A 9,086-nucleotide genomic window follows, 5' to 3' on the forward strand; every position below is an offset into this window, starting at 1 on the left:
ATGAACCATTTCGGTAAGTCATGCACTTCACTCACTCCTGATACCACTGATGTTCAGATTTGATGCTTTTTACAAGTTTTTGAATGATCTCTTTAGCTTGGTTTTGTCACCTAGGGCTAAAAAACAAAACAAAAGCGGTATGTTTTTTCACCAACTTTTATGGTTTGAACTAAAGCCACAGTCCTCAAAATATGGCTGCTCTTACAGAAAAATAAAACTGAAAATGGCTCAACGTGGCCTTTTGACATGTGCACTCTTTAACTGTTAGTTTTAAATAGCCTAAACATTGATAATAAAGCAGAATAAGAAGTAAAGCCTTAAATATTGTGACTTTTTTATAACTGTACACCTTGTTTGGGATTGAAGGACAAGAAAAAAATGCTATTATGATTGTCAGATATTTGACAATCAAAGTTGAAAGTGAAAGCAAATCTGAATGTCTTTGCTGTCCATTCGGGGAAGAAAATGTATTTTTGACATTCACAATAAAGATATTCAGGATATAGAGGATGCTTTTAAGGCAGAATGTTTCTCCAATAACAGCTTGTTCATTTTCTTAATATTTTTGCAGAAAAACTCCCACTTTTACACCGATTTTGCCGGTGAAGCAGAACTTCTGCAGCATGTCTGAGCTGTGCAAACAGAAGTCAGGAGGTTGGAAAATCAGTGGAAAGAAGAACATTAATGTGATATTGATCAACTTCAATCCATTTTTCAAACTTTTAAAATTGCTGATGGTGGCTTTCAAGTCTCAGATCAATGCATCGTGATACATCAGTGTCTAACTGTGCAGAACAATAATGAACGGTGACACAGTTCAAATCCACTGTACTGTAGGCAGAATAACATCAGATATGATATTTATTTTAAGTTCTAGACAAACATATAAGATGCAAGAGGATTTGCAGACAGTGTTTTCCCATGTTAAGTGAAATTTAGATTCATTACTCCCCTTCGCTTTGTCTCATTATTTGTGGCTGGTTTTGAGCTTAAAATGAGTGGAATGAAAAGTTGTGGAAAGGCCTTTTGTTTTCTTTGGCTATCACTTATCTGGGTAAAGTGGGGAATGTGGCCACACAGACAGACACACGCACACGCAGCCGTCCTCCCCCCTCGGCGGTTGCATTTGCGTTTACACTGACTGGAGTCAATTGCCTGTCAAATGCAATACACGATTAGACACCAGTAGGTATCAGTTCTAATGCGGGGGAGCCTCCCAAAGCCTGGACATTGAGGGGGCCCCCTCTCTGCAAACCTCTAGCCTCTTCTCAGTCCCTTCAGCCCTCACAACCCCCATATCTTTTTCATCTCACCGCTGCAGTTCAATGTTAATGTCCAGTGGTGTCCACTCTCCGGACTTTTCCCTCCAAAGTATGTAAAAAAAAAAAAAAACCCTCATAGAAGAAAGGATGAAAAACAGAAAGAAAATCAAGCCTTCCCTCCTTCTTTTCTCACCCTGGCCTCCTCTTGTGTGCTGTCCAGCTGGCTGTGACCCTTGACCTCCTGACCCTCACTCCTGACCCCTGGACCCGTTCCCACGCCACGCCTTTTTGTGTCCACCTCGCCATGGCAACACCTCGGCCACCGCTGCTGCCACGGTAACAGATGGACAGGGGCCTGGAAATAACTTCATTCAGCCCCACACGGAGGGGTGAGTACCATGGACAATCTGCCCTCAACCCCCCTGCATCCTCTCTCCGGTCTCCACCACATACACAAACTTGGACATACACACCGCACCCCCACCTCAACTTTGACTCCTCCTGCGCAGCATTCTAACACCCCAATCCTTCTTGGATCCATTCCCTCAGCAGGGGCCTCTGGGTATCAGAGGCTGATAGAGTCATTAACACACAGATCCCAGATTCACAGTGGCATTTACACAGAACATACATCGCATAAAGACCTTATTGGTGCAGAAAGGCATGTAAAAAGACACCCCAAAGTCACCCACATATCCCATTTTGCACTGTGGGTATTTCTGGTTCGGGGCGTAGGAGCGCTAACTTCTATGCCGTGCTGTAATTATCTCTCTGCTTCTTTTATTAGCCCTATTGTTTTCTAACATCCTTCGATGAGAAAGGGGCTTGGGGGAGAGTTGTAAAGACACAGAACTGAGCAGCAGGGGATCTGTTTGCCAACTCCAAGACAAACGACGAATTGAATAGAATTGCTGAGGAGCTCAATAAGGTGCAGCAGGAAAATGAACTGCAACAGTTTTGGTGCTAATCAGTAACTAACCTCTAAACAAGGTTGTGTGTGTTTTGTCTCTTTGTTTTGTGGGGCATCTCTCGGACAGAGACAGTGAATAGATAAAAGGGGAATAGCTTAATTACTTGTGCTGAATGGGGTCTGCACAGTGCAGAGGAAGAGAGGGTTTATACTGTTGAAACACATTTGTCTTTGTTGGGAGGGCGCTGGTCCTACGGGTCACATCTTGTACTCCCTGCCGAGAGCAAACAAACAAGTAAACAAACAAAATGGCGACCACTGACGCTGAGGTTTCCTACTTATTGAAATGTTTCTTCAGTGCTGAAAAAGAAAAAATAATGGAGATTCGTTAAAATTTATCATTTTAAATACTTTCCAATCCTAATCATGTAAATTTATCCACACTTCATTGAAATATTTCCTCGAAATGCCACGAAACCTGTGTTAAATAGACTAACGGGCCTGGCTGGTGAGCAGGTGGGGGGGCACCACAGGCAACCGCCAAAAGACTGACCATTGAGGCAAAATCACACAAGCGAAGCCACTTATTCAATTTTTGGGATTTGGTATCCCCCTTCCATGCCGGCTTGCATCTGCATCCCACTATCTCACCCTCCGCCACCCCCTCTTTCCCCCATAGACTCTCCTTCCCCTTCTGTGTCCAACACCCCCTCATTCTCCTCTGCCCCCCCCCACCTTCTTTTTCTCTACCCCCCTCCCCTCTGCCTCTCGCCCAGTTCATTGTACCAAAGGAGATTTTCTCCATTGAGGCCCAGTCTCTTAGGTAACCCCAGCGCTGCATGAAATGAGGAGAGGGAGAGATCGAGAGACAGGCAATGAGAGAGAGAGAGGGAGAGAGAGAGAGGGCGGGGAAACAGAGAGAGAGAGAGAGAGAGAGAGAGAGAGAGAGCGAGGGTGAAGGAAATGTAAAGGCGGAGGGAGGGCCCTACAGAAAGAGTTGAAGAAGGAGAGGGAGAAGGACGCAGGATCAGAGGAGGCTGAGGCAGAGAAAGATGGAGAAGTAGGACAAGTGCGGTCAGATGTCGGCAGAGACGCAGCTAAAACTCGACCCAGAACTGGAGGAGGAAGAACAAGAGGCAGGATGTCTGGCGCACATGTAAGGATGAATGCTCTGTGGCTCACGGGGACTTTATTGCCTGCTTCATGCAAAGATTCTCAATCCAGATTTTAGGCCCCAAAGGGTGCAAATACTGGACAACATGGTTTTCTTGGTTTATTTCCTTTTTCTAGATTTTATCCTTTTAGCTCATATGAACTGATATAGAAATTACACTTTTATTTCTAGTTTTACACAGCATAATTGTTTTTGGTTTAAATATAATTTTGCAGCATGTGTGCAAGTAGTATCTCATGAGAACTGTAAACCAGAAACGCTGAGGCCTTCAGGCCTCTTTCGCTGTCTGCATGATCACTGTCATTTTTGTTGTCTTTTGTTAAGTTTTGTTCTACAAATATCAATAATGTATAGAACAAATGCTTAATGAGTATTTTATTCAGTTATGCAATGATTTTATTTACAACTTCCCCCCAAAAAAAGTTTGAATCATTTGGCCTGGTTCATATTCAGGAAAGGTAGTTCAACTATTATCATATTTATTAGAAATAAAAAAGTTAGGTTCAACATTTTGTAATTTACTCAACATTGCTACACATGCCAAAGAGATTAAGACGACTGCTTTTGTCTTTAATGTTCTAAATTATTTTGGTGGATTTTCTGGCTGTGTGATTTGACTGTAAACTTTTTTTTTTCTGAACAGAGACTTAAACTGTAAGGAAGGGACTCTCTGAAACGCTGCCATCCTTTGTGGCCATGCTACTCTGCACCTCAATGGTGGGCACACAGCACATGGGGTTCCCATGAATAGGCCAGGCCTCACCAAAGACCACATCATTTGGATAAAGACGGAGTCCCACAGAAAGAGAAAATGCCTCACGGAGCGAATCAGATAAAGAGAAAATGTTGCGTACGGCAAATCAGATTAGGGCGAGTCAGAGCTTTACTTTTTGGTTTTTAGGCCCCCACCCACCCTCCCTCCTCTACCACCACCACCACCACCCCCAGCTCCACCCTCCTACCTCCAAGTCAGTGAAATTTACTACCGCTGGTGCTCATGTGTCTGATAATAATGCGCTCCACTGCTGTGCTGAGTTATCATCTCAAGCTTTTGTCTTCTTTGATCCGTGTGACCGTTAGGGGACCCACTTTTCCTTTTGTACAAGGTCACATCTTTGGCTCCTTTTGGATGGGGCTGCCCCCGGGTGGTGACCCCTTCGTTCATCATGGTGTCACCAGCACAGAAGACAGGCATGAGTTAGAGCTTTCTCCCTCTCTCTTTTCTCCTCTCTCTTTCTTCTTGCCTTCCCGCTCATTCCTCTGTTCTGATCTGAGCATCCTTTAGGGGGTTTTTTTTTGTACGAGCAGGTTTGCTTGTGATTAGATTCCTTCAAGAAGCTGAACCTCGGCAGGATGGTGACATTTGGACGGCAACAGAACACTCAGTTGAATCTTATTTCATTTCAGCAGCATCAAGTCATTTTCTAGTAATTCGGGACATGCACCTGATAGTCCGAGTGAGCCGGCACGCCAGAACAAGACGGAGGTTCGGAGCTGATTGTCCAAACGCAATTCTTGCGTCTGCCTTCATGAAACCAGGAGTTGTGGATGGACATCACGCCCCTGATCTCCGAAAATCAGCGAGGGACAGGCCACCATGGATGGGATAAAACTCGGCGGCTTTGTGGGTGGATGAGCGAGAGACACTGAAAGACAAACAGAGAACGGGGAAGAGGGTGAATGAGAGAGAGAGTGTGTGTGTTTATGTAAATGTACAGCTTAAGGAGGTCTGCTCACATATTTGGAAGAAAGCTTTGCGAACCAGAACTACTTTTGTTTAAAATAGAATATGTGGATATATAACTAAATATTTTAGTCAATGCAAGTGTCACGAGAAAAGTTTACTTCATCTTCACAACTCGTGTTTTTTAATACTTGCTGGTAATGATTAATTTCACCTCTGTTTTCTTAAAGCGGTCACATCAAACAGAGAAAGCAGGTGGAAAGCAGCCAACTGGGAAATGAGGAGAAACGCAACGCATACTGGTCAGTGCTGAAATCAGAAACAGCCCAGCCTTTATGTCAAATGACTTTTGTTTTTGATATAAAATCAAACCAATACTGCAAACTTTCTCTTTCACACTGATGTGAACATTCTCACAGGTTTAGGGTTGTTAATTGACTTGATGCTGTGGAGTCCAATGAAATTCAAATCTTTTTTTTATTTTTCTGTCTTTTTCCACACAGGTGCAGTGTCTGAGCGCCCGTCCATGTCTGGCTCTGCAGATCAGGAGTGTCCCACTTTGGAAAGAGGGTTAGTGTCTGTCTGTGGAGGAGAAAAGGCTGAATAGCTCTCACCATGTTAAGTACAGTTGAATGTGTCCGGTTCGCACTTCAGCACCACAGTCTAGAGAAGGTCTTGCTAAATTTGCACTGGGTGAGACTGACAGAAAAAAAAAAGAGAATGAATGAGGCTAGAGCGTCTGTGTACTGTGTGTGTGTGTAGGCGTGCATGTGTGCACAAGCGCGCACAGACTCACACATGCACGCACTCTAGTGTGTCCTCTCTGTTTGCCCCTGTGAATTTGCTTCTGTGTATGTTTTCCTGTGTTTGACAAAGTTCAGGGGGCCAGACTTAGAGAAAGAAAGGGGAAAATGAGAAAAAGTAAAGGATTTGAAAGAGGCTGAGGGAAAGAGGAGAAAGACAGTATGCAGGATGAAAAAGAAGGCAAGGATCTGACAGAGTAGGAGGAGGAGGAGAAGGAGGAGGAGGAGGAGGAGGGTGAGGGCGAGGAGAACGAGGAGAATGAGGAGGACAAGAGGACATTTTTGGAGGGAAAAGAAGATCTGGCATCTCAAATTTTGTGCAAAGAGATTGTCCTTCGCTTCACAGCACGAGCTGCGTAAATTGGTGAGATTTATAGATTGACGCGGCAGGAAGCTACAACTCAGTCTGGGAAATATGTATAGAAAGAGAGAGAGGGAGAGGGAGAGGGAGAGAGAGAGAGCGCAAGAGGGAGAGAGGGAGATCAAGAGCGAGGCTGCATTAATATGCTAATGGCCTGAGTGAATGCACAACAGGCCCACTGACCAGGCTAATCACTGGTGGACACACACTGAGGCTAATCCCTCATGCAGTCCTCACACACATGCAAGCACACATGCACCTTCAATGCATGTTAAAATATTTGGACAGTGACATATTTTGCATCGAAGTGTTTTTGTTTCTCTGCATAGATTTAAAATGCAACATTGGGGATGAGGTTAAAGTTCTGACTTTAAGGCCTAAATGCAAAGTACCTGTAACCTCACTATGTGATTGGTGTATTAATTTGATTTGATGTTGACAATTAAACCACTTTCAGGATGAAATGATAAAAGTTAAGTGATCACAGTAAAGTCAGTCGTGTTTGTTTTCTCTTTGCAGATCAAAGTTGCATTAAACATGACTACAGGTGAAAAGGATGGCAACTTCAGGCAGCAACTCTCCCCTGAGGATTTGTAGCAGCAATAGTAAGTCTTCTGATAATCTAATTCAAACTCATTTTGTGGTTTGACACAAAAGCTGAATCATCATTGTTTCTGTGAAATCCTGAGTGCAGGAGTTCAGAGCCAAGATAAATAAAAATAAAAATCCTGTGTAAGTAAAGATTCACAAAGAGAAAAGTTACATTTAAAAATGACTTCAACCAATAATACAAATTAATGTAAGTTTTCAGCTTTTCTATGTGTCTCTTAATCACAGTATGTTATGTAATCTTTTGTGTAATCTTTGATATTGTGGTCATGCTATTAAAGTATGTGCAGAATACAAATAAAAGCTTTATATAACAATCAATGTTGGTGTCTTGCTGTGTTTGTCTGTCTGGAAGAAAACTTGGAGTCTGCTGTATTTTTAGGGAACTACTGAGTCAACATCTTCTTTCTTCAATTGAAAAATCAGTACTTGGTTTTTTTTTGGACAGATATGCATAATAAAATATGATCAGCAACAGAACACTATAGTCTATCTTGTAATATTTTTCCACATATGTTGTTTTACTAGTTTATGTGAAATAACAATTTAAAGAATGGGAAAATGTAACCACTAAAATTAATGTAACCACCATCTAACTTTTAAGATTGGTTTTCTGTTTGTGAATGGATTTGTTTAAATAAAAGGGAAGAATATAGATCAGTAATAATTTGAAGCTAACCAAAACAATAAAGCTATCATGATAAAATAAAAGTGGATTAATCACATTGACATTATGTTTTCCCTCCCTGCAGTTAGATCAAATTAACAAGGGTCACCTGTAAAATGACAACATTAGAATTTTGAAAGTCAGTGGTGAAACATGTTGCGAAGCATCCATAGCAAAACACCTCTGTGATTACTAAAAAAAAAGATTATTCATGCAATAATAAATCTAAAGCATTCTAGTCATGAATGGATGGATGGAGTATACTCAAAAAGAGTGGGAGTCGTGAATTTGTTGTAGTGCCATTTTCTACCCCTTGAGGGCGGCAAAGCATCAAGTAACAGACAGAAACTCTGCTTCCAACCACATGAGTCAAAAGAAATACTCTGGAAGCAGTCATCTACTGATCATTTCAGAAACATTGTCAATTTATCATGCACCGCGGACGTAAAAGACTATCTGCATGAAAACTACACAATCATAAACATTTAATAATGACCAAGCCCTGATTATGTGGGTTATATAATAATATACTTTTGGATATACTCGTACTTTTATGTATTATTTCAACCGCTTAAGTTTGCACTGTAACGAAAAAGACAAATTTCATATATTCCTCTGGATCTCTGCCTGTACCAGCCATGGAAATATAAAGTATACTCTCTACTAGGGTTTCATGATGGTGTGTAGTGTTTAGCACTTCTGTGTCACAGTGAAACTATCACTGCTCCAAGTCTGCAGTTGACTTCCATTCTGTTTGGAATTTGCAAGCCCTCCCTACTCATAATGTTTGTTTTTGTTTTCTTCTCCTCCCTCCAATGGTTCAAAAGCATGAGTTTGAGGCTAATTGGTGACTCTAGCTTGCATGTGGGTGTGAGCAAGTGTGATTGTCTGTCTCTTTGTATTTTCTTTGTATGAAATGGTGATCTGTCGAAGGTGTAACCTGCCTTTGCCCACGAACAGCTGCAGTCTGCTCCAGCAGCCATGACCCTCAGTTGAATAAAAAGGTAAAGATGATGGGTCGACACTCGATCAGCACCTAATAACAAAAATATTATCTTGCAATAATATTATTAAACGGTAATAGGAGCAATCAAATAAAAGCAGAGGTGTTAATTTCTTGAATCTGACATTGGATAATGGATAAACATATTTCCAATCCTCAAATCTCAAAGAATAACAGTAATAAATCACAAAAAAAGTTATATGCAGGTGAGTGAATGTGATGTGAGACACTAAATAGACTTTAAAGGGCTTCAAATGTTTATATTTGTTTATTCAGACACAAAATATGTTTGACCGTTCTGTTAAATATTAGAAAGAATAGCAGAAAGCCACCACCTCTGAGCCTGGTTCTGCAGATTTCTTCCTTTTAAAATTGAGTTTTTCCTTTCCATAGTCATTGATGCTTGCTTATGTAGAATTGCTGAGTTTTTCCCTGTAAAAGAGCCTGGAAATGACTGTTTTGTACCTGGACCCACATAAATAAAGCTGAATTGAATTGAACAGAAAAAGCTACAAAACTCAAGTACACACATATATTATTACAATATTTCAATAAAATTCACTGATTATTTTTCACAAACAATACCCTGCCAATGAGACGGTATTTGCTGCTA

This window comes from Salarias fasciatus, chromosome 22, assembly GCF_902148845.1.
Source record: "Salarias fasciatus chromosome 22, fSalaFa1.1, whole genome shotgun sequence".
Classification (NCBI taxonomy): Eukaryota; Metazoa; Chordata; class Actinopteri; order Blenniiformes; family Blenniidae; genus Salarias; species Salarias fasciatus.